The sequence below is a fragment of the Vulpes lagopus genome, chromosome 7, assembly GCF_018345385.1.
Source record: "Vulpes lagopus strain Blue_001 chromosome 7, ASM1834538v1, whole genome shotgun sequence".
Taxonomy (NCBI): Eukaryota; Metazoa; Chordata; class Mammalia; order Carnivora; family Canidae; genus Vulpes; species Vulpes lagopus.
In genome coordinates this window covers 53681005-53705468 of record NC_054830.1, presented here as the reverse complement: position 1 = coordinate 53705468, position 24464 = coordinate 53681005, and the positions used below count along the sequence as shown (strand labels likewise).

The 24464-nt window shown below is 51.0% G+C and overlaps 1 protein-coding gene across 2 annotated transcripts in view; it reads left to right on the top strand.

Moving 5' to 3' along the window:
* Nucleotides 1-24464, top strand: part of SLC6A6 (solute carrier family 6 member 6) — an 85723-nt gene that overhangs the window by 13509 nt on the left and 47750 nt on the right. The window contains exon 1 of one of the 2 annotated variants that reach the window (XM_041764675.1): nt 19407-19524. The exons of the other annotated variant lie outside the window; for it this stretch is intronic. The gene's annotated coding sequence lies outside the window, so the exon portion shown is untranslated. Of the gene's footprint in view, nt 1-19406; nt 19525-24464 lie in introns of those variants that run through there. 2 annotated transcript variants of the gene reach the window in all.

Genomic DNA, 24464 nt, shown 5'->3' with positions numbered 1-24464 from the left:
GGCTTGAGGAGGAGGAAGCAGAATGCCCAGAGCTTCGGGACCTCGTCCATGTGTCATCTCTGGGTGTTGGGTTTATGGCCCCGGTTGGCCACCTATGCCTGACTGTGCCAGGGAGGCAACCCTACAAATGCTGAGCACTGATTTTGGAGTCTGGCCTGGACCCCATCCTGGCTTTGCCACCGAGCACTGATAGGGGGCTTCTTGAGTTAATTCTGAGGATTGGGGTCAGACACACATAAAAGGGTGAGATGCTTGGCTCCCAGTACTGATAGGATGCTCCTATCAGAACTTGGGGCTACTGTCCCAATTGTCTCATTATTAAACTTTTTACTTATTTCTTTTTTAAAGATCTGTTCATTTGAGAGAGAGTGAGCATGCGTGAGGGGGGAGGGGGCAGAGGGAGAGAACCCACAAGCAGACTCCTTGCTGAGTGCAGAGCCCCTCCCCACCACCCATGAGATCCTGACCCCAGCAGAAACCAAGAGTTGGACGCTCAACTGACTAAGCCACCCTGGTGCCCCTAAACTTTTTCTTTTTAAAAAATTGAAAACCTTCAGAAAAGTGGAATGGAGAATACAGTGAACTCTTGTATACCTTTCACTTAGATTTTCCCATTGTTAACATTTGCTACGTTTGCTTCATCTCTCTATATATATGTATGCTATCAAAATAGTCACATTAATACTTTTTTTTTGCTGACTCATTAGGGAGTAAATTACAGGCATGATGCCCCTTTAGTCCTAATCCTTTGACTGTATTTCGTAAGAGCAAGGCCATTCATTCTCTTAAATAAGCACATGCAGTTATCAACCCCAGGACATTTAACATTGACACAATTTTGTTATCTAATCTACAAATGTTAATGACGTTTTGCTGACTGTCTCATATTTACAGAAGCTTCCCCCCCCCCCCCCCCCCCCCCCCCCCCGTTGGTTCAGGATCACAGTGTTTTTAAATGGGGAAGGAACCTGAGTTTTCTGCAGATTACTTCTTCACCTTGGTTTAAAACATCTTTACTTTGAAGTCTTTTTTGTTCTGACATTCAGTAAGGAATAGATTTTACGACAGGATACCCTGTGTGTTCGCCCGTATACACACTTGAAAGTGAAACCAGTCTCACAAACCCGCAACTTCAACATCTTTAGGGCTCTGTTCTAGTCTGTTCTCTTTTGTAAAAATGATTGTCCAAAAACAAAAAAAAAAAGGATTGTCCTGACCCTTTAAGTTGATTTCATGACTCACTAGTAGACTCTACTCTAGAATGTGCAAACCACCCTGGCTTCTTGGGTAGAAATTTCTCCCAGGAGGGAAGGTAGTGCCCTGACCTAGCTCTTACTGGTCCAGATTTGGAGTTTGGCTGATGTGGGGACACCTAAGAAACCAGGACTGGGAGAAAGGCCCTGAGACCCTGGCCCTCTGTTACCTACAGTGGGCCTGACCCAATCATCAACAACCCCCCCACTAGGCCACATGACCCCATGGAGACCTGTTCTTTATTCTGTGCCATCAGGCAGGCATATCCCTGGTGGCTCAGGACACCTCCCTGGCTAGCTGCTGAGTGGGCATGGAGATGTCCAAGTCCATGTCAGCCTCCAGAGTCATTACCGTACTGCTCACCAATGTCAGTAAGAATGATCATGAGCATTTATTAAACTCTTTAACAGCATGCTAGTTATGGCACCTAGAGCAGCAGCACGTTTTAGCCCACAAGAGTCTTAGGATGTGGGTGCTGCTGTTCTTTTTGTAAAAATGGCAGGTACATTTATTGAGTGCTTACTGTGTGTCAGGTACCGCCAGGCACTTTAGAGACTCAGTCCTCAAAATAGCCCTATAAGTTAGACACTGATAGTATCTCCATTGTACAGATGGGGAAACTGAGGCACGGGGAGGTGAATTCCCTCCTCCCAAGGTCACCCAGGTAGGAAGGATCTGAACCCCACCTCTTCTGACCCTGGTGCCTGCACCATCCAGCCCTGCTCTCTCCTCCCCCCAGGCTGGGACCAGACTCCTAGGCCAGCCCATTCCCAAGGCCTTGTGCTCGTTAATGAGTAGCCTGGGGCAGACCAGGAATGAGATGCCTGCTGCTGCAAAGCTGGAGTGCACTGAGTGAGTTCTGCTTCCAGATAAAGAGTCTTGTGCAAGGCTCCCAGCCCCCAGCTGGGCTGGTGATTTTCCGGGCAATAAACAGATAGAAGCCTCTCCTACTAGGTGTGCTGATCCAGCCGCAGTTGGTGGGAGCCCATTTCACAGGAGACACAGCAGAGGCTGAGAAGTGGGTTTTCTCTCAGGCCTGTATGTCGCCTCCTCCACATGGCCCTTTGGGTTTATTCTTTCTGGAAGGGCTCCCGGGCCATGTGACACGGCAGGCAGCAGGATTTGGAGGCAAGGCGGTGGTCTCTAGGGAGCACTCCCAGGCGTCTAGGTGTGTGGCCCTCTTACAGAGGCCTCCAGGCTCCCATCTGAGGAACCTGAGGAACCAGATGACAGACACAGCCCCTCAAGGCGCGCAGCAAGCAGGGAGGTGATTGAGAGGTGGGCGTTTGACGGTTGTTCAGCAGACTTGGAGCTGTTAAGGAACCGGCCAAAACTGTGATTGCTGGCAGTGGGAAGTCTGTGGAGCTGGAATATCACACAGTTCTGGATTCGAACCCCTGGCTCCGTCCTATGCCAGCATTGTGGCCTTGAGAGGAGAATCACTGGACTCGAAACCTTGGCTTTCCCACCTGTAAGATGGACCAATAGGAGCACCCAGGAGGATTAGAAAGCATGTATAGTATCAGGGGTAAGGGTCCCTTTGTCCCTGAAGCACTCAACAGGCCTAACAAAATCAGTATGGAGCACCCCCGTACATGTTCTAATTTCATGATCCTTGGCAGGATCCCTTAGCTCAGTCCCCTCATTCGCCTCTGCTGAAATCAGATCTACCCTTTTGGGTGTCTGTGGTCATTTTAGTTGCAGGGGAAACTCTCTGGGCTTGTTTTTTTTTTTTTTTTTTTTTTTTAAGGTTTATTTATTATTCATGACAGACACAGAGAGAGAGGCAGAGACATAGGCAGAGGGAGAAGTAGGCTCCTTGACGGGAGCCTGATGCGGTACTCGATCCCAGGACCCGGGGATCATGCCCTGAGCCGAAGGCAGATGCTCAACCACTGAGCCACCCAGGCGCCCTCTCTGGGCCTGTTCTAAGGATTCCCAGGGGGCCTGCTCCCCCATCCCCTCCCAGATCCCTCCAGGTTGTGAACTCCGGCAGGGGAGGGAGTGTTCATACAGCAGACCTGTGACCCCTCCAGTGACAGCGACACCCTCTTCACTGGCTCCCTGGAGGAGCCAAGACAGTGAGAAAATGATATTTACTGTCTGTCTGCCCTGATCATAAAAATGATACATTTAAAAAAAATTGAGATAATTTGACATGCAACAGTCTCTAGGTTTAAGGTGTGAAAACATTTTGATTTGATACATTTCTACTGCAAAGTGTGATTGTCACTGTAGTATTAGCTAACACTCCTGTTGGACCACATAATTACCATTTCTTCTAGTGTTGGGAAGTGATGTATTTTTTAAAAGATTTTATTTATTTATTCATAATAGACACAGAGAGAGAGGCAGAGACATAGGCAGAGGGAGAAGCAGGCTCCCTGTGGGGATCCTGATTCAGGACTCGATCCCAAGACCCCAGGATCACGCCCTGAGCTGAAGGCAGTCACTCAACCACTGAGCCAGCCACCCAGGTGTCCCGGAAGTAATGTATTTTTAATAGGGAAAAGTTGGAGAGCACAGAAAAGTCAAAAGAAGAAAATAAAATTCATCTCCTTTCCTGCCATGGAGACATAACCACCTAACAGTGCATTTGTAAATGTGTGGGTGAAGATGCATTATTTACATTTTGCCTTTTAAAATTGAACTCACCGTGTGGCCGTGTTTGGGAGCCAGCTTCCCACCCCCATTCCCCATCATATTTCTTAGCGTTTTTCTGGGTCTTTGATCTTCTAAGTCAGGGTCAGCAGATATTTTTTTAAAGGCTAGATAGGATATATTTCGGTTTTAGGGTCTTGTGGTTTTACCTCCACTGATCTCAGATGGTCTCACATCTGCACTTATACCCAGAATGCAGTCACAGACAAAATGCAAATGAGCGGGTGTCATTTTATACCAGTAAAACTTTATTTACAAAAATAACCTGCTAGGGCAACCTGGGTGGCTCAGCGGTTTAGTGCCACCCTCAGCCCAGGGCATGATCCTGGAGACCCGGGATCAAGTACCACGTCAGGCTCCCTGCATGGAGCCTGCTTCTCCCTCTGCCTGTGTCTCTGCCTCTCTCTTTGTGTGTCTCTCATGAATAAATAAATAAAATCTTAAAAAAAAAAATAACCTACTAGATCTGGCCCTGGGGCAGGGGGAGGGGGGGCAAGTTTGCTGATCACTTGCCCACCCCCTATCCGCACTTCTTAATTACTTTAGTTTGGGCAAACCATCATTTATTGAATTAATCCCCTAGTGACGAGAGATTGGCCCATTGTAGTTTCTTTTTCATGTAAACCACTCTGCTGTGAACATCTTTCTTTTTTCTTTCTATTTTTAATTGTGGTAAAATATACATAACATAAAATGAACCATCTCGACCATTTTTAAGTCTACAGTATAGTAGTGTTAAATATATTCACATTGTCATGCAATGGATCTCCAGATCTTGCAAAACTGTGTGCACTGAACATCTCTGAGAAGGCATCTTTATACACTGGTCTGGTTGAAAAGATTGGAATGGCTAGCCTAAAGGGAGTGTGCTTTTTTAAGGTGCTGGGCACATGTTGCCAAATATTGGCCCTCAGAAATTACCCTAATTGGGACGCCTGGGTGGCTCAGAGGTTTTAGGGTCTCTGAGGCCTCTGCCTTTGGCTCAGGTCGTGATCCCGGGATTTAGTTCCACATCGGGCTTTCCGCAGGGAGCCTGCTTCTCCCTCTGCCTGTCTCTGCCTCTCTCTGTCTCTCATGAATAAAATAAAAAGTCTGAAGAAAGAAAGAAAGAAAGAAAGAAAGAAAGAAAGAAAGAAAGAAAGAAAGAAAGAAGAAAGAAAGAAAGAAAGAAAGAAAGAAAAGAAAGAAATTGCCCTAAGGGAAGCCTCTGCCTATCTTCAGTGACAGCCTCGCAGGCCTCAAGAGGGAGTAGTACCACTTCCCTGGGGAGCCCCTGCCTTCAGGGATTCAGGGAGCCATGGATTGAAAACAACCCATCCCAGAGAAGCAGCCCCCAGTCTGCCAGCCTTCCTTTTTTTGGAAAGAAAATAAAAAATCAATAAACAAGATGTGTCAGGAACACTGGACCAGACTCTGAGTTTAATTAATGCCCTTTAGAGAGAGGAGAGGTGTGGTTAAGACCTTAGCTCAGGTGTCCCATGAGCCTGGGCATAAATGTCATTTGGCCTCTACTTAGCTGTGTGACCCAGGGCAGGTCACTTAACCTCTCTGGGCCCTCAGGTCCTCTGTCAAAATAGACATGGTGTAGAATGATGTAGCATCTGTCCTCTCTGGTTGGAAGATCAGGGAACTCTGAAAGTTCTTCACATGGTGGCTGGCACTTGCTGCCCCCCCCCCCCCCCGCCCCCCAGCCCCAGCACATGGCAGTTGGGATTCTTACTTACACATGGCTATTCTTACTGCTGCTGTCAGGATTACTTTTAACACCTCTATCACAGTGGTCTGAATATACAGACAGTTACAGCATGTACGGCCGTTCGCAGTTCTCAGAAAGGTTTTCCATCCGTAATACTTGCATTATTTTATAGCGTAGTTATTATTACTGTCCATGTGTAACAGGTGAGAAATTTGAGGCTTGGGAGGGCAGCGGCCAACTCGAGGTCAGCCATGTGTCAGGACAGGGAGCCTGGGCTTTAGTCCACACCTTTGGCTTACACTCTGTTCCACACAGCAGCTGCTGGAAGCTCAGGCCTCTGGGCGACCAGGGCAAGCAAGAGCCTCTTCTTCTGGCCTCACCTGTTGGGGGAGGCTTGGGCCTCCAGTGGAGAGAAGACTCCTTGCTTTCTTTTCCTGTCTTTTCTGGCTCTTAGCCCCAACAGCAGACAGATTTTTTTTTTTTTTTTTTTTTTTTTTTTAAGGAGAGAGGTTACAATTCTGTGTGTGGGGTCCCTCCTCCCACCCCACCCCCATACCACCAAGCAATTCCAGCACTCGCTGGAGGTCCTACCTATTAACTCACTTCTGACACTGTTTACTTTGGGCTGGCGTCAGACACCGCAGGTTAATGATTCAGCCCTTCCAAGGCCGACCTCCTGCTCCCACCTCACTTCTGCTGCCTGTCGCCCAAGTGTCAGGATCGTCACCTGTGCTTTCGGACACCTGGTTATAAATCGGAGCTGTAAATCGGAGCGTCCCATGACCTCCGCCATGGGTTTGATGAAATTGCTAGGGCAGCTCACAGAACCCAGAGAAACATCTTATGGACCAGATTAGTGGTCTGTCCATAAGGGCCAGAACGCAGGGACAGCCACAGGGAAGGGATGCACAGGGCAAGGTGAGTGGGAAGGGGGCCTCCCCGCACGGAGGGTGGGACTGCGAGTTCTAACCCTGGAATCGCGGCTGGGCTGCTTCTCCTAGCAACCGGCCCCTATAGCCTTAGGTACAAGCTAAAAGTCACTCGTTAACATAACAAAAGACACCTTCTCACTCTCATCACTTAGGAAATTACCAGTTATAGGAGCTCTGCCAGCAACCGGGACAAAGACCAAATATATTTATATATATTCGAAATCACAATATCACAGGGGTTTTTTTGTTGTTTTTTCCAGAAACTAGCAGGGCATGTCAAAGACCAGAGCTGCCTGCCGAGGTGAAACCTAAGAGGGCCTGCGGGAGGTATTCCCATCTGTTAGTCTGTTCTCAGCCAGCAGCGGATCCCAAGTCCAGAAACCGAGGCTCCCCGAAGCAGGAGCCTCCCGGATCCTAAAGCTGCAGACGCCTCTGGGTTTGGCAGGCTGGCTCCCTGGGGGAGGGTGCCCGGGGTCAGTATTCAGGCACGACCGTCCAGAGGGTCCCCCAGGACCCCACCTTTATCTACCGGCTTCCCCACCAACATGCTGGGGGACCTTGGATGAGTCATTTCCCTTCTCTGGGCCCTCATTCTCCTCAGGTATAAAACAAGGATCTGGAATCTTCCCTGGGGGAGCTCCTGGGCTGGCAGTGCCCAGCTTTGGGCAAGAATCTGAGCTCAGCCACTTAAGAGCCAGTGCCTGCCGTGATGGCCTCCCTCTCCAGGCTGGGTGTTCTCTATAAAGCAGACAGAAGCGCACATGCCCCAGAGGGTCTATCGCGTGCTTGAGGGCTGGCCCCTACCGCAGCCTGGCAGCCAGGTGCCCCCCCGCCCCCCCGCCGTGGGGCTGTACACTTGGATACCTTGGCTTCCCATAATGAATTCTCACCCCTATGCCTTCATCCCTAGGAGTAGCCAGAGGCAGTTCTGAATCCCCAGCTCCCCTGCCGCACATGCCCAGCCTGACTCCGCTGACTCAGCTCCCACGTTACCTGGCACAGGTGTTCTCTCACCTCCAGATTCCCTCAACCTTGTTCTTTTCATCACCCCTGAGCTCTTGCTCTGTGGGCCCCATCAGGGCTGCCCTGTTGTAAAGGGCCCATGCCTCCCTCCTTCCCTCCTGCCACAGTGAGGGGACATGGCTCTTATTTATGTTTTCTTTTTTTTTTTTTTTTAAGATTTTATTTATTCATTCATGAGAGACACACAGAGAGAGAGGCAGAGACACAGGCAGAGGGAGGAGCAGTCTCCCTGCAGGGAGCCCGATGCAGGACTCGATCCCAGGACCCCAGGATCACACCCTGGGCCGAAGGCAGATGCTCAACCAGTGAGCCACCCAGGTGCCCCTTATTTATGTTTAAGAGCTGAGTGGTGCTCTGGCCTTCTGTTTGATTCCTAGTCTTTTCTAGGCATCCTACCTCCCCGACCATGCGCCTGACATGAGAGCTTTCTCTTGTCCATTAATTCCTGAGGCCCAGAGAGAGGCCAGGGGTTGATAAGGACTCTAAGGACTTCCCACTGATCAGTGGGAAAGGTGCCACGATCAGTTAGCAATGTCTGAGAGGGGAGCAGGATAGGAGGAGGTGGCATTTGGACTCATCAATGAGGTGAGGACTGACTATAGAACATCCTTGGGAGTGGGCACCCGCTCTGCAAAACCTGTGGAAACAGGGAGGAGGTTAGAAGACCTCGAAAGGTCTGGGCAGCTACCGGGGAAGTGGCTTCCTCTGAGTGGGAAGAAACAAAAGAGCATGCTTGTGGGAGGGTGGGACCCCAAAGTCCCAGGCCCTTTAATTTGTACTCCGTTGAAGTTTTCAGACCAGGAGGCCAGAGTATTTGATCCCTCTTATGACCTCAGGGCGTGATCTTATTTCATATGCATAAACATTGTAACAGGTGTCATATTTTGTGCTGGATGCGGTAGTGTGTGTGTGAGATCCCTCCAGATATTCTGAATAAAGTTGCTAGATAAAATACAGGGCATCCAGTTAAGGAGAATTTCAGAGAAACAGCAAGTCATGTTTTTAAGTATGCACTTTGCAGTCTGAGTAAACCTGACAAGCTTACCTGGCAAAGTCATTTACCCAGTGGCCAGGGAGGTCATGCTTGCAGGCTGGTCCCCATGAACCAGTGGCAGGAGCCCTTTGCCCAGCCCTAGCCCCCCTTGCTGTGGGTCCCTGAGATGTCGCGCCCTGGGCATCTGTGTCCTCCCCCACGCAACGGAAGGGCCAGCCAAGGTGACTTATGAGATCTGTTTTCAACCTGGAGATGCTGAGCACCTGTGACACCCCAGAACTTTACGGTCCTTTCCTCATTTGAGGCATGAAATGGTCCTGTGGCAAAGTTCTCATGTTCTTTGCTTTGTGGATGAAGAAGCCAGGCTCAGGGAGGTGCCCCGTGATCCCGTCCCGGCCACACAAGACTAGGAGTCCTGTCTTCCATGCTTCTGGGCCCCAATTCCCCACCTTGCCCTCCTTCCACGTGTGTGTGTGTGGGGGGCTGCCCTGTGGGGCCCTACTGTTCTTTCTGGATTGTTCACCCCCCGCCCCCGCTCTCCTGTCCTGTGAGGATCCCTCATAGTTGAATGAATTGAGGTGTTTACTCAGCATTCCTGTGTCCATTCACTAATGCACTGAGTGTTTTTGGAGCACCTGCTGTATACTAGGCACAGTGTGGGGCAGTGGGGATAGAGTGAGGAACGAGGCAGGAAGGGAGAGATGACATAAATGATCATGGTTTGGTTGCAAAATGGCACAAGACATTGTGTCCCGTGTCGTGTTCCTCTCCCCCGCCCAACCAGTGCAGTCGTCAATGTATATAACCAGGAGGCCAGATCTCTTAGGGTGGAGGAGGGAAGTAACCTTGGAACACAAGCCACTTCTCATGAGCCTGTCTGCCTTCCACCCTCCTATCCATCCTTCCTCTTGATGAGCATTGTGAGGCTTAGAGAAGTGCATTGACGTGGCCAAAGTCACACATCCCCTTAAGACATATGACCTCCACTCCTCCCATAGCCAGCCCTTCTGCTGTTTCCTGGCTGGATGAACCCCAGCCAGCCCCACCTCCTACCTGGGCTTCCATTGCCCCATTTGTAAAAGGGGTCCACAGGAGGGTGGACCATGATGCCCACCAGGCTAACTGGCAGCAAATAGGAGAAAGTGGTTTGGTATAGTGAAAAGCTTGATGCAGCTATTTCTTATTAATGTGTTTTATTAATAATGGCTATATTAAAGTGCTTTCAAGAGTGATTTAGTCACATTAAAAAGTCCAGACATCGAGGAAACTCTTCATCCCCAAAAAACTAGAAAAGCCACAGCTCTGGAAGATCCCTGGGGGCAGGAGCTGCTTCTAGGTACTGATCCCCTCCCCCTCCCAAATCTCTGGCCTTGCCTGTGTCAGCTGATCCCCATGTGGCCTGCCCTCAAAGCTTCCTTGTGGTTGAGGACTGGGCCTGCTGGGTGCCTCTGGGGAGAAGGGCCACCCCCAACTTCTTCAAGAAATTAATCTTATTTCATATGCATAAACATTGTAACAGGTGCTAGTGTTACAAACATAAGTAAGACACTGTCAGTTTTTTTAGAATCTTACAATCTATGCAGTGAGACGTAGGTGAACATATGAATTACATCAAAAAAAAATTTTTTAAATATTTTTATTTATTTCTGAGAGACACAGAGAGAGAGAGAGAGAGAGAGAGAGAGAAGCAGAGACACAGATAGAGGGAGAAGCAGGCTCCATGCAGGGAGCCCGATGTGGGACTCGATCCCAGAACTCTGGGATCACACCTGAGCCAAATGCAGACGCTCAACCACTGAGCCACCCAGGCGTCCTGAATTACATTAAAATTGAGTATCAGCTTTTTTCCCCTGTCTTCTTGAGAAACAATTGGCATGCATCACTGTATGAGTTTAAGGGGTGCAGCATGACGGTTTGTTGTAAAACACTGTGGACTAATGACCACAAGAGATTCTGTCCACATCCATCTTCTCGTAGGTACAGTAGCTCCCAACTTCTTAAGGTCATGGGGGGCAGACCTTTTGTTTTCCCTTTGGCTTTTATGGTTCCTTTGAGAAATGTATGTATTTTCAAACCCCTTCCAGCCCCGCTGAGTGGGGGGAAGGCCCAGATGAGAACCTTCGATGTCTGGGGAAGTTTGGGGAAAACCTGTAAGCATCTGAAAACCGAGAATTGAAAGTCTGTTCATTCAGTGATCAGAGACTTAAGTATTTTCCTGTGCACAGGCCCCAGCCACACCCCGGGGACCCAGAGTCGAGCCTCGCTCTGTTTGTTCAGCCAGGAAACAGCCAGGCCAGCGAGGAGACAAATCAGCCGTCTGTCAGTGGGGGTGTCTGGAAGATGCTTTGGGCCCCACACGAAATCAAAAAAGTATCCCAGAGGCCTTGAATGGCAAAAGCATGCCAGGCAGACACAAGCCTGGAAGGGCATTTGCTGATAGAGGGAGGTACCGCTGAAGAGGGAAGCAGAGAGCCGCAGATGCCCTCAGTAGCATGGCTTAGCTGCAGGGTTTCTCTGGGCCAGAGAAGAGAGACAAGGGGCTAGGTGGGAGGTCTTGGTTGGTACCCCAAAGGCCCTGCTGAGTGCTTGGGCCTTTTTTTTTTTTTTAAGATTTTATTTATTCATTCATGAGAGACAGGGAGAGAGAGAAGCAGAGGGAGAAGCAGGCTTCCTGTGGGGAGCCCCATGTAGGACTCAATCCCATGACCCCGGGATCATGACCTGAGCCAAAAGGGCAGACGCTCAGCCACCAAGCCACCCAGGTGCCCCTTGAGTCCTGGGGTCTTGATTCACTTTGGGGAGCCCGTCTGGAACCAGAAGCCCCGTTAAAGGTAGTGACTTAGTTGTTCTTCCTGAAGAACAGCCCAGCCCAGCTCTCACCTAAACAGGCTTGCAGGAGCATCACAGGCTCTGCCAGAGGTCCCAAGAGGAAACCCACTCTGATGAGATGTCTAACCTAGTTTTGATGACTCACATGGTTTTGGGAGCATGCGAAATGCCTTGAGAGGGGATGGCGGTGCCAGCAGACTGGGCTGCTTGTCTGACACAGCACACCCAATGGGGAAGCTGTGCCTTTGCTGTTCTCCCTGTGTGAAAGCAGAGCCCTGGGTGCTTGTTTCTGCCTCTGGTCAGTGTTGTTGGTGAACTGTATGAAATGAAAGATGGTGGTCCAGGGGCGTCCTGTTTCTCTTGTAAGAGCAAATCCAGTCGCGTATGGATGCGCTTCCTCCTAACTCCCCTTGTGTAATCCGAGATGGCCCATTTTACAGATGGTGCAACTGAGGCCCCAAGGGGAAGTGACATTCCTGAGGTCACAGTTTACAGCTGACCAGGGACAGAGTCAGGTTCCAACCAAAATCTTTAAGGTGACACAGCAGAGGCAGAAGGGGAACTAGGCAAAGGGGGTTTGGGGAACAGGGTCTCACAGTGGGTGGTGTCCTGGGGAATTCAGAGAACAAAGCTGGAGAGGCCGGGAGGGTGACAGCGCGGGCCAAGGGCAGGGGTGGGGAGGAATTATGTAGAACTCAAGCCATCTGGGGGTCAGCAGGGACCAACTGCCCAAATAAATAGATGAGTCAATTTAAAAGGATGGATTTCTTGACTATTTATAGTCGTGGCCTAAATCTCAGGTATCCTTGTCCCCAAGGAGTAAAAGGAGACTTTTTTCTGATCGGCCAGGCTATCTAAAGGGTGAATAAGCTGATTAAGTCCCGGGCTGCTGCGGAGGATGGGACGGTGCTGGAGGGTCAGGATGAGAGTGAACTCAGAGGCAGTGGGGGAGGCGAGGTTAGTCCCTTCCCTTCATCAATACCTTATTAGCCACCTAATTGCTCTAAGTAGCCCGAATTGAAATGCTTAACAGTTCTTCCTGGCCTGAGGGGCCAGCGTTTAGTAATCCCAGCAGGTATACATAATTAAATGGGAAGACCCTTGTAAAGCATTTAGCACAAAGCCTCCTGGAGGTGGATGTGTTTATCCTTGCTATTTTTTTTGTAGTGAGGCTGACCCAGGACCTGTGATCTGGGGCTGCCCGGAGACCTGGATTCTAAGTCTAACTAGTTAATTTGCAAAACGACACCCCCTATCTGCTGCTGGCCTCAGTTCTCTCCTGTGTCAAGAGGGGGACTTCCTGGCATCAATGCCCAGAGTCAGGTGGTTGAGGACCTAGGATTCTGGAATCCTCCCTGCCTCTTTCTGGTTGTGCAACTTTGTTTAAGTCACTCAACCCCTCTGAGCCTGAGCCTCAGATGGGGTATGATTCCTCATCTCAGAGGATGGTTGGTAAGGACTGGGTGAAAATGTGGCACCGAGTCCCAGGCGCTGAGCTGGTCACGCACCATCGCTCAACCCAGGGAGCTGATGTTCTTCTCTGGGTCTGGCTGTGCAGTTGGAGGACTTCCCATACTTTTAAGGCATTTAGAGTGTGGTTTTTGTTGTTGTTGTTGTTGTTGTTGTTGTTGTTGTTGTAGTTCTATGAGAGTCTCTGAAAATGTTATAAAGTCTCATTACCTTTGAACTGATTATAGGAGAAACGCAAGCAACCATAATCAGTGAAAAGTGATTTAAAATGCAAGAAGAAAAATATTTAGCATGATTAAAAAATTGCTACGTTAGAATTATATCAAAATGCCCAACAGAGTGCCAAACACATAATGTTACCTGCAACTATTTTTGTTTCCAGGCAGTAAGAACAGTTGGAATTGGAACAAAAGGTTGCTATGACGATGATACACCAGGGTCCTCATTCACTGCCTCCAGGGAGGAGGCCCACCCGCTGCCCTAGAGCATCCCCCAACCACGGGAGAAAGAAACTGGGATTACAGCTGACCAAATGAGCAATTTGTTCTGCTGGGAGATGGACAGGATGGTCAGGGAAGGCTTCCTGGGGGAAGTGTCATTTGAGAACAGAGAAGAGCAGAGATGTACATTCCAGGTCCTGAAATGGCTATAAAAATACACCAAGCTGTGAAAGCCCAGGGCCCCCCAGGCAATGACATAGAGGCAGTGAACCAGCAGGCAGTGAATCAGCGAGTCCTATGGTAAAAGAATCTGCAATGGCTTTAATTCTAGGGGATGTTCCTAACTGGTGGCATTTTTCTGGAGTATGCAGTCTCTGGGCACCTGGGATGTGTGTTGGAAGGGGCATTGTGACCTCATGAGCAGATATTCTGAGGCCCATAGCCAAGGTGCTGGCCATCTTTTAACTCTCTAGGGCTTCTGATGTACCAGTTTCCCAGTGCCTCGGGTAAGTCATGTTTGCATGTCCACCTGTGTCCCTATCTGCTCACAGAGCCTCTATCTGTCCCCTTACAGAACCCTACTGGGCTGCCTTCTGTGATGCAAGCTTGGGAGGTCCCCAACAGCTGCGGTTACCTAGGAAACAGTGTCTAGGGAGTCCACCCAGGAGAGGGAGCAGAGAACAAACGTGGGAGCCCTTCTCTACTCTGACCTGAGTGGTCCTGCTGGAGGTCTGGTGGGAACAAGGTCTTTCCCAGGGGCATCCAGCTTGGAGTGGGCCATGGCTCCCTTTGCTGAGAACTGTTCACCCAAGCTGCCCACCCCACACCACCAGTGGGACCCTCTGTTTACCCACCACCTCGGTCCAAATCCTCGCTGCCCCTGAGCTGACGGGAGGTAGGTTGCTGGGTAAACAGGCAGGGCATTCCCTTGGGGTCAAAGACTTCTGTGGGATGTGGTGCTCTGTATGTCCTGGACCTGGGAAGGAACTCCTCAAATAAGTAAGTTGAGCTGGTCCTGGGCATCCAAATAGTAGCAGGCAGGGCACCTGGAGGCCTAGAACACAAGTTGAAACACTGGAGACCGAAGCTTTTGCACCTAAGCCTCAATCTCCCTTCCTGTAAAATGGACACATGAGACCAGATGGTGGGGTTGAATTTCATGAACTAGTACATGTCCACAAAACAAATGGGGGTTGAAGAAGGGAGTAGCCCACCCTTGGGCTGGCAAACTTCTTACCGTAATTGCTGTTGTCTTACCTTCCTACTAGCAGGCCACTTGTTCCCTGAGAGCAGCTCCAACACGAATAACGCTTGCCTTCATGCATGACATCTTAGCAGGCACCTGTCTGTGCGCCTGACCCTGTGCTGACGGGTTTACCTGCATCGGCTGCATCACTTCATGTGATCACCCCTTTGCCCTGAGACAGTGGGGCCGTTATCAGCCAGATTTTACAGATGAGGAAACAGAGGCGCGGTAGGCTGCCCTGGGTCCCACAGCAGAGCCTGACTCGGGGCTTCCTGGAAAGCCCCTTTCTCTTTTCAAGCCTCAGTCTGCTTATCTGTAAACCCTGGGCATCGGGGTCCGGGTCTGATGGCCAGTTGAGGGGACTCAGGGACCCAGAGACCTCCAGCTAGGACCTTCGGGGTTTTGAGGCTTCTGGGAGTTGAGGGGGTCACAGAATCTGATTTCTATAGCTGCAGCCAATCTGGGGGAGACCACCAAGCAGCTTCTTCTCCCAGAGGTTTTTTTCACAGCTGCCCAAGGAAGGAGGGGGCTACTTGGCCATTTGCTCCAAGGACACTTCCCTCACTGCTTGTCAGACCCGCTCTGCAGCCCGTTTCCCAGCAGTGTCTGTGGCGCTAACTTTGCTCCCAAGGCCAGGCCCCAGGCCCTGAAAACTTCCGCCTCCCCAGCTGGGCAGGCACCACTGCCCATGGGGTATTGACATGTTGTGCGGGGAGTTGCAGGCCCTGGACAGCTGCCTGAGATGTTCTCCTGACCCTACCCCAAGGGGAGGTGGAAGAGGTGACAGGAGGTTTCCACATCCGTGCTCAGATCCCCAGGGAGCCACCAACCTATAGGACCTATATTGTTCCATAGTCAGCAAGAATACTGGGAGGGGGGCCCAGAGTCCCCTGGTTCCACCCACTGTGGAAGAGGAGTGAAAGCTGGATAGAAGGTGGGGGTGTTAGGGTGATGCCCTACCTGGCTGACCTGCATTCAAACACTGGTCCCGGCTCTGAGGTGATGTCAGGTGCCCAGACATGCCCAGCAGGCCTTGGCTCTGAGTCTAGGCTGTCACTGGTCTCAGGGTCATCATCCTGATAGCTCACGCTTGTTCAAGTGCTAGTCTCGGTGGTCGATCCATATTAGCTCATTTCATCTCTCAACAACCCTAAGAAGCAGGGACTATTGCTATCATCGTACTATATTTGAGGAAGCCCCAGGTAATCCACCTGCCAGCCCCAACCTTGATTTCTCAAACTCCTTTTAACTTTAACAAGCGGATAGAGGGAGTATTGCCTTGTCCCAAATCCAGTCTGTCACCTGCTCACTGGGTAACATTGGCTGGGTCCTGTTTCCTCTCTGAGCCAGTTTTCTTACCTATAAACTGGGAGCAAAAGGGCCCATCCCCCAGAGGTACTATAAGGGGCAGTGGCAAAAGGGAATAAGAGAGCCTCTGGCAAACTGTTAAGTCTGGGCACGTGGTTCTGGGGTCGTCCTTGGACTCAGTGCAGCTGACAGAAGTAAAACCCAGCCTGGCGCAGCCCCCAGCTGCTCTGACAGGGGACACTGTCGTCCATGGGCATAAACACGTGCACACGGCTGTGCGTGCTCACATGTATTATCATTGGCCAGGAGTAGATTCTTTCATTGGTTGATTTTGTTTTACATGTTACCAAGCATCTCCCAGTTCATTAGCATCGCCCTTCCCAACCTCGCCTCATTCTAAGATTCACTTGGCAGGGGTTGGTTTAATAACCTTGAAGATGGAGAGTCAGGAGGTCTGGGGCGGGTCCAGGCACCTGCATTTTCAGCCAGAGTCGGAGGCAATGCTGATGTTCAGGCACCTGTGGTCATCCACCAGCTTGGCCCAGAGACTTTAGCAAGGAATGGTTTTACAGATTATGAGGACCACTCTACAGATGAAGAAACTGAGCCTTCCCAAGGAGAACTTTGAACTTTGTCCAGGGTTGAAGTCTGAGCAAGAGCCTAGCGCCAGGTGAATGGTATGGCAACACAGGCCAGAGGAGGCCGAGGGGGTGGGGGCACGGGGGAATAGGGTGAGTAGGAAGGGCTTCCTGCAGGAGTGACACTTGGGCCGGGTCTTGAAGGTGGGTGGGATCTATCTTCAACATAAGATAACCCACAAAGCACAGGATTGAATGGGATGATGATGGAGAAATCAAGGAATTCCCAAGACTCAGGCAGGACCGAGGAGAGGTAAGGTGGCAGAGACTGGGGCCCGGGTGGTGTGAAGTATAATGAGGTTTGGAATCCAAGTGGGGAAATAGATTACTCTCCAAGCAGCTGGGAGCCACCAATAGTTCTTTAGCTGAAGGTGACAAGAACTTTCCTGTCTAGAAACAAGCTTGGCTGAGGAGTTTCCAGTGGTTGAGGTGGCCTCATCTTGTGTTGCTGCATGGGTGACTGGCTATGAGGAGGCAGTGGCACATCCGCCACACCGTGCTCTTGGTGGACATGATTAGGCCACACGTGGAATTACAGTGGAAGGTTAAGGGAAGTGGAGGCTGTCTGGAGGTTGCCTGGGAGATGGTCTGCACAGTGCAGAAATGTCACTCTTCCCTGGAGTCCACCCACCCCTGGTATGGATTTTAATGCTGAATCCTTCTAGCTCAACAGTAGCTGCTGTTAGGCACCATCTCATAGCCCTGGGAGTTGCCCCTCCTGCCGCACCACCATCCTCCAGCCTGACAGAATTAGGCATCAGTTGGGTCCAGCCAGGTTGGGAATAGAGCTTTACTTTCAGCCTCTGGCACCCACTGTATTTTACTGGGTTGGGGTGCTGGGAGCCTCCCTGCCCTCCATCACCTCCTCCTGACCTCACTTCCCCCCTCTGAAGCAAGATTCCTTCAGCTCTGATGGCCCATCTATGAAAGAGGCTGGTGGCTTTTGTTGGTCTGCTGTGGGTCTGGGGCCTCAGTTTGCTCATCTAGAAAGTGGGCTTGCATTTGCATGTGCCAATACCCTAATCCCCATTTTGAGCCTTCCAGGGTTTTTTTTTTTTTTTTTTTTTTTTTTATAAGATTTTATTTACTTGAGAGGGAGAGGTAATGAGAGAGAGAGAAGGAGCAGTGGAGAGAGGGGGGATAAGGGAAAAGCAGACTTCCTGCTGAGCAGGAAGCCCCATGCGGGCTTGATCCCAGAACCCTGGGACCATGGCCCGAGCCAAAGGCAGACATTCAACTGACTGAGCCACCCAGGTGTGCCCAGCCTTCCAATTTTTGTGCGGGATCCACAAGGACCCTCTAGTAGTACTTGACAGAGCTTTAGGAGACCAAGGAGAACACACTTGAAGATCTGTTTTGGAAGATGCTCAGGAACACCTTGGTTTCATGAAAATTGATTTCCTAAAGGTTTAGGGCTCATCTATCAAAAGAGGGAGAAGCTTTGTAGAGTTTTGCACATTTGAAGAGAACCCCGCTCAGATACTGGGGACACATCCCCTCTTTGTCTAGCAGAGAGGATGTCTGACTCATCCTTACTCTGTCGGCAGCCCTGCCTGGTCCTAAACATCTGCTGCCATCCAGTGTTCTCCACCTGGCTGAAGAATCCTCACGGCTCCAAGGTAGCACCTAGTTACTCCTGTGTTGAGTGTCCCCAGGGTTGTGAGCCTTAAGTGTTCTGACAATCGTCTGTAGTGCTGGGCCTCCTACTGGGTGTCAGGAAGCAGGCCCTGGGTGACCATAAGCACACAATTACAATCTGGGCTGGTGAGCTTGGGGCCAGAGGTGGTGTGACCCACAGATCCCAAGGAAGACACTGGGGAGGACTCAGGACCATTGTCTTGGGGGATCACTTGAGGATAGCCTGTGTTACTCAGGGGACAGTGCCAGACTAGGGGAACAGAATGAGCCAAGGCATGGAAGTATGAGAAAGCCTAGAGGTAGGTATGTGGTTCGGTTGCCCCTGGGGATCTCAGGTGGGCTTCGGATGGTGGAGGAGACCTGACACTTGACTTTCAGATACATGGAGAACATTCCAGGCCACAGCCCCTTTGCTCTGAAATGGAGCACCAGCAGCGGGCAGCAGACATGGCTTGTTGATCATCACTGTTGTCTTGCTAAGTCTCATGCCTCTTTGTTCCACAGGCACCAAATTCCCCTGGAGCTAAATTTTTTTTTAGTGTTTTTTTTTTTTTTTTTTTTATAGATTGTATGTATTCATTCATGAGAGACACAGAGAGAGAGGCAGAGACACAGGCAGAGGGAGAAGCAGGCCCGATGTGGGACTCAATCCCAGGACTCGGGGATCACGCCCTGATCGAGGGCAGACGCTCAATCACTGAGCCACCCTGGCGTCCCTGGAGCTTAATTTCTAAGGGAAGGTGAAGTATGGGTGCAGCTAGGAAGGAAGAAGTTCCTTCCTCACTGAGTGGAGACATGTTTAAAAGAAGAACTAATAGCAGGGGCCTTGTTTACATATATTTAATGAGCTAGGAGCCTTCATGCCCTGTAGATGGGATGTTATGCCCATCCTACAGATGGTAACGCTGAGGCTGAGATGCTGTCCCAAGCTGCCCAGCAAAGAGTACTTTGGCTATTTCCATGAAGACATGGAGACATGACTTCTGACAGAGCCCTGGTGACAGACTTGGAGGTGACTGGCTCCGAGTGGGTGTTGGGCCACTGGTGTGCCCTTAGCTGGCCTTGTCACTGAGGGCCTATCTCTTTCCAGTTTCTGTAGAGCTAAGGAGGGGCCACCCTTTAGCTTTTCACTACCAGTGAGAGGAGGGCGGCTTTGGGGTTCTTACAGCTTAAAAGGGGAAGTCTGAGGAAATGGAAACTGAGCTTTTCTTTCTTTCTTTCTTTCTTTTTTTTTTTTTTTTTTTGTATCTTTTTTTGTGAGCTCCAGAAATACTCCTGGGTTCTGCAGAGCCGGCCTCAGGACCATGGTAGACCCTACCCCACCCCCACTTCCGGCCAAACTAGGCTGAAGGCTGGGGTGGTGGGGAAGCTGACAAGAGTGACAGGCTGTGGCTGGTGAGTCAGTGCCAGGAGGCCGTTGCCTGCTGACTCACTGCCCTGCGCACCAAAACAGGCCCCTGAGCACCCCCTTACACATCATGGCGGCCCTCCCCTCTCTCCCCGCTTCCTCTCGCTCGGCTGAGCTTTGGCTGTGGTGGCGTATGCTGGAAGTCTATACGCAGGTGGCATCTGGGTCTCAGCCTGCCCACACAGAATCCATGAGGCCGGACTGTTCCCGAGCCTTCTCTGGGAGTACAGGTCCAGCCAGGCTGCAGGGCCCCGTCCGGAGCGTGCCGGGGGCCTGCTCCTTGGAGCTCCTTCCATTTGCCCTGGACCAGATGCATAACTCCCGTCCTCCTGAACTTGTAGAATAATTTTTGTGTTACTTTGGCAAAACGAGCCCCTCCCCTGTCTCTGGAGATTGGCACCTGGAGGGCAGAAAGGTGACCTTGTATCCCCCTGTGGTGGCCCTGGGCCAGCAGGGTGGTCATGCTTGGTTACCATGGGACCCGTGGGGCTTTTCCTGCCCTTTCCCCCAGGTGAGTAAGTGCTTGAGGTCATATAGCATCAGAGGCTGACCCTGTTTTTCCCAAACCCACGGGCTTCACCCCTAGCGGTAAGGGTACAGACTCCGTGCACCAGGGCATTGTCTTCTGTGGCACTGGTGGTGTAGTCCTTGGCCAAGGGGAAGGAGTTCCAGCCCCCCATCCTTGGCTGATCCCTTTCCATAAAGAACAGTGGCCCCCTTCAGCCAGTCCTGCAGGTACTTGGTACGTGATGGGGATGCTGGGTGGCTCCCGGGTGTTGGGGGTAAGGACTCCAGTTAGTTACAGGCGCCCACTAGGAAGTCCTCACTAGCAACAGCTTACAAGGAAAAGCCCAGCATGGGCCCTCAAATCCCTTCCAGAGTGGAAGGGAGGGGTCGGGCAGGCGGTCAGGAGAAAGCAGGGGTTGTCACCAAATGGTTGAGTCCTGGCCCAGCACAAAACTCCAGGGGTTCCCACCAGCCTCTGGCTAAATCCGGCTTTTAGTCCCGGCCTCCAGACCTGGCCTCCTGGCTAGGTCACCTTGTGCCCTACCTCCCTTTGCTCTCTGACCCGCACTGGACTTCTCTCTGTTCCTTTACCATGGCCTGTGACCTTCCTGGTACACGCTGTTCCCTGCTCTGAGAACAACATTGCCCAGATGTTTACCCCACAGACCTCAGTTTCAGTGTGGTTGAAAGCATGGACCCCTGCAGCCCATTGCCTGTGTTCAGATCCCCGCTGTGTGACTTTGGGCCAGTGACTTCACGTCTCATTGATGCCTGAAAAGGCTTAACTGGCCCAGGTCCAGTCCTAGGTGAGCTTCTGCCATTATGAAACCTTTTACCCCCTCAGAGGGGCCTTCCTGGCTCCTGGGTCCTTGTCACCTCCATCGCATCCCGCTTGATTGTCTTCTACATGCTGGTCCTGTAAATGTTTCTCTCTCCTTCTGGAACATCAGCGACTCGGGGCTCACGTCCATGCCCCTAGTTCCTAGAGCAGTTCCTGGCACCTGGTAGGGTAGATCGATAAGTGTTTATTCAGTAGGCCCTGCTTGCCAGAGCTACCCTTGCTCTGCTTTGCCCCTGGACATCCGAGGTGCAGAGGGGCAGTACTTGGGCTGTGAGACCCAGTGGAACCGGAACTAGACCCAGCCTTGGACTCCTAGGTCAATGCCCTTTCCCCTGACTCAGTGGCCTGCTTGGCCCATGCAGGGGTGCCTCTGTGTTGCGCGAGGTGAGTGCCCCTGCTTGCCTTCACCCCTGGGAGCCCGCCCAGCTGGCCCGCCCCCACCCCTCAGCCCCTCCCTGGGCCCAGCCCTGTGCCTTCTCCCCACCCCCACCATTTGCATGTCCTCTTTTTGTTTCATCTCTGTTGGCTGCCTGTGGTTCTCTGGGCTTTGGGTCAGTGCCTGCCACATCCGAGGAGATAAGAAAAATATTTGGACCTAGTCCTCAGACCTTTTACCTGTAAATGTTTTTGTGAGACGAGGATAAGGTAGCTGTAACTGGGCCCACATCCTGCCCGCCAGTGTCGTCCCAGAGGCCAGTTGTATGCAAAACCTGCTCACTTTCACCCACTTTTTCCTCTGTAAACCGCAGACCAAGAAGTAGGACTTGATCTGGTAGGTCCCTGTCCAGAGGTCACCTTGCCTCTAGGGGCATGGAATCAGGATCTGGATGCAAATCCCAACCCACTGCCTTGTGGCTATGTGCCTCGGGCCACATCTTCCGCTTCTCTAAGCTTTACATCCTGATCTGTGAAAGGGAAGGCTCCGTGAGGCTTGGGGAGAAGTTGACACTTGTCCGTGGGTTGAGGTCTGATCATGTGCCACGCAAGGTGCTCTCAGCAGAAATGAGGGGCTCTGAGGGGAGACCTGCATTTTTGTGGGGTGGAGGGTTTGCAGTCAGATCAGGGGAAGGGAAGACCTGGCCCACAGGCGCGGAACCCCAGGTAGATAACAAGCCCTATCCCCCAGAGATGTCAGGCTAAAAACAATTCCCCAAACAGAATTCACTTTCACTAGGATCAGAATGTGGTTGCTCATTGTTCGACTTTATTCCGGGCAAAACAATGCCAGACTTCCTGGATGACCTCACTGGGGCGAGCCATTGGGCCTGCGAGGCCGGGCTGGTCAGCATCTCCAGGCAAGCCTGCCCTGCCCTTGGCTGTGGCCACTTTGGGTGACCCGGGGTAATGGTGTGACCAAAGAAGTCAAACAGTTAGTATTGGGGCCACGCAATGTTTCAGAAATTAGAAAACTGGGTAAGGCCATTGGAGCCAAGGAGAGCCGCCCATGGCTGGAACCTGGGCTCCCATTTGTTCGCCACAGGCCCTACTGCTCCCCGAGGCCTCCCTGCCTCCCCGCTGTACTCTTGTCTTTCACCTGCCAGGCCCTTGAGATTTTTCAGGCACGACTTATCCCAAGATACAAACAGGTAAACAAGATAGAAGGATATAGACCACGTGATTCAATCAAAGGATTAAATCTTTTTTTTTTTTAAGATTTTATTTATTTATTCATGAGAGGCACAGAGAGAAGGCAGAGACATAGGCAGAGGGAGAAGCAGGCTCCCCATGGGAAGCCCAATGTGGGACTCGATCCCAGGACCCTGGGATCACGACCTGAGCCAAAGGCCGACACTCAACACTGAGCCACCCAGGGGTCCCAAATGATCAAATCTTTTAAAAGTGTACCTTTTTATGGAAAAGTCGAAAAGCCTTTCTTTGATTACTTCCTACTTTTCTTTTCAAAAACAGCTACCTTTAAGGTGCAGGGTGAAATAGTGCTCCCAACACACTTCATGCTTTTGTTTATTTGTTCAGATGACTTTTGGTGTCTATTTATTTGTTTATCTATTTTTGTGCTTAATTTTCAAATGCTTCCTGGGGCCAGCATCGTGCGTAAGGAGCATGCCCTTGGCAGGCATTACTAACTGATCGCAGCACTTCTACTCCCTGAGCCTGTCCCTTGCCTGGAACCTGTGGACAGTGCTTGAAGGAGCACCATGAGCTCTCTCAGAGAAGTCTCTGGGAGGCTCTCCTGCCCGCTGGAGGAAGCCTCATGGTCCAGAGGGCCACGTGTCCTGGCTACCTATGCCATTTCGTCAGCCCACCTAGCTGGTCCCTAGGGCCCCGGGCTGGCGCTGGCTGTGTCCTGTAGCTCCTCACTTCCCTGTTCGCCTTCCCCTACTTCCCTGATGTGTCCAGTCCAGTGGCTTGAAGCTGACTTAAAGGCACCAGGCCTGATTTCACTTTGCCGACTTGCTTAAAGCAGGTGATCCAAAACAACTGAGTGCTGGAGAACATGGGATTGAGGCTGAAACAGATCGGGGAGCCATTTGAAGCTCCAGCGGCCTTTTACCTGCTGTGTGATTCTGGACAAGTGACTTCACCTCTCAGGCCGAGTCAGCAAAACGGGGATGGTAATGGCTCCCGTATAGGGGGTTAACTGAGAAAATGCTTGCAAAGCACTTTGCACAATGCTAAATAAACGTGCCTGTAGTTAATGCTTAATAAAGGCAGCTTGCTTTTCTCTTCTTTTTAAAACACTCAGGATATGATGCCTACCACACAGTGTTAATAAAATTCCAATGTGGGCAGCTTATTTTCTTCAGCGGTCACTAATATTTATTAATCACTGAGTATGTACCAGGCCCTGTGCTGGACATTTTACAGGCATCATCCTGTTTAATCCCTATGAGGTGGTTCTTTTAACTAATGAGGCACACAGAGAGGTTGTTATTTGTTCCAGGTCACACAGCTGGGTTGTGGCCTCAGTGAGCCCAGAACCCTGGCTCTGCAGTGGACCGGGAAACGAGGAAAGGGGAGGATATAGCCCTGTTCTCAGGGCAGGGCTGTCCAGGTCTCTGGTCTCCCCACCCGTGATATGGGTGGGTCTTTTAGATCTCTCTTGGGATTCTGGGAGCCACTTACCTAACCCTCAGAGGTTCACTGAGAAACACTGACTGTTCAGTGAGGCCCAGAGATGGATCTTAAAGGCTGACTGAGGGCTAGGTACTTTGGAGATGGAGGTATTCTAGAGAGGAAACAGCAAAGTACCTGCCTTCTTATTTTGAAAACCTGATAAAAGCTCATGAGTGGTTAAGTCCTGACAGTACGAGATTTAAATCATTGTTCTTTTCCAGAGCAATCCTTGTGGGAAGCTGATTGTTTTTACTTGAGAAGGTTCAAGTTCTGCAGGGATGGGTGAGAATTTCCCAGCTTCTGGGCAGCTCAGCCAGGAAAAAGAGGCAAGAGCTTGGTTTCGCCACAGCCTTGGACCGAGGTGGCAGGTGCTGGGGGAGGCAGCCACAGCAGCGTCTGCAACTTGATTCAAGATCCAGCTGGCTAGTGTATGGGCACCTGGGGCCAGAGGGGTTGGGAGGGCAGGACTCAGTCCCCAGCCCTACAGTGCTCTACCTCTGCAGT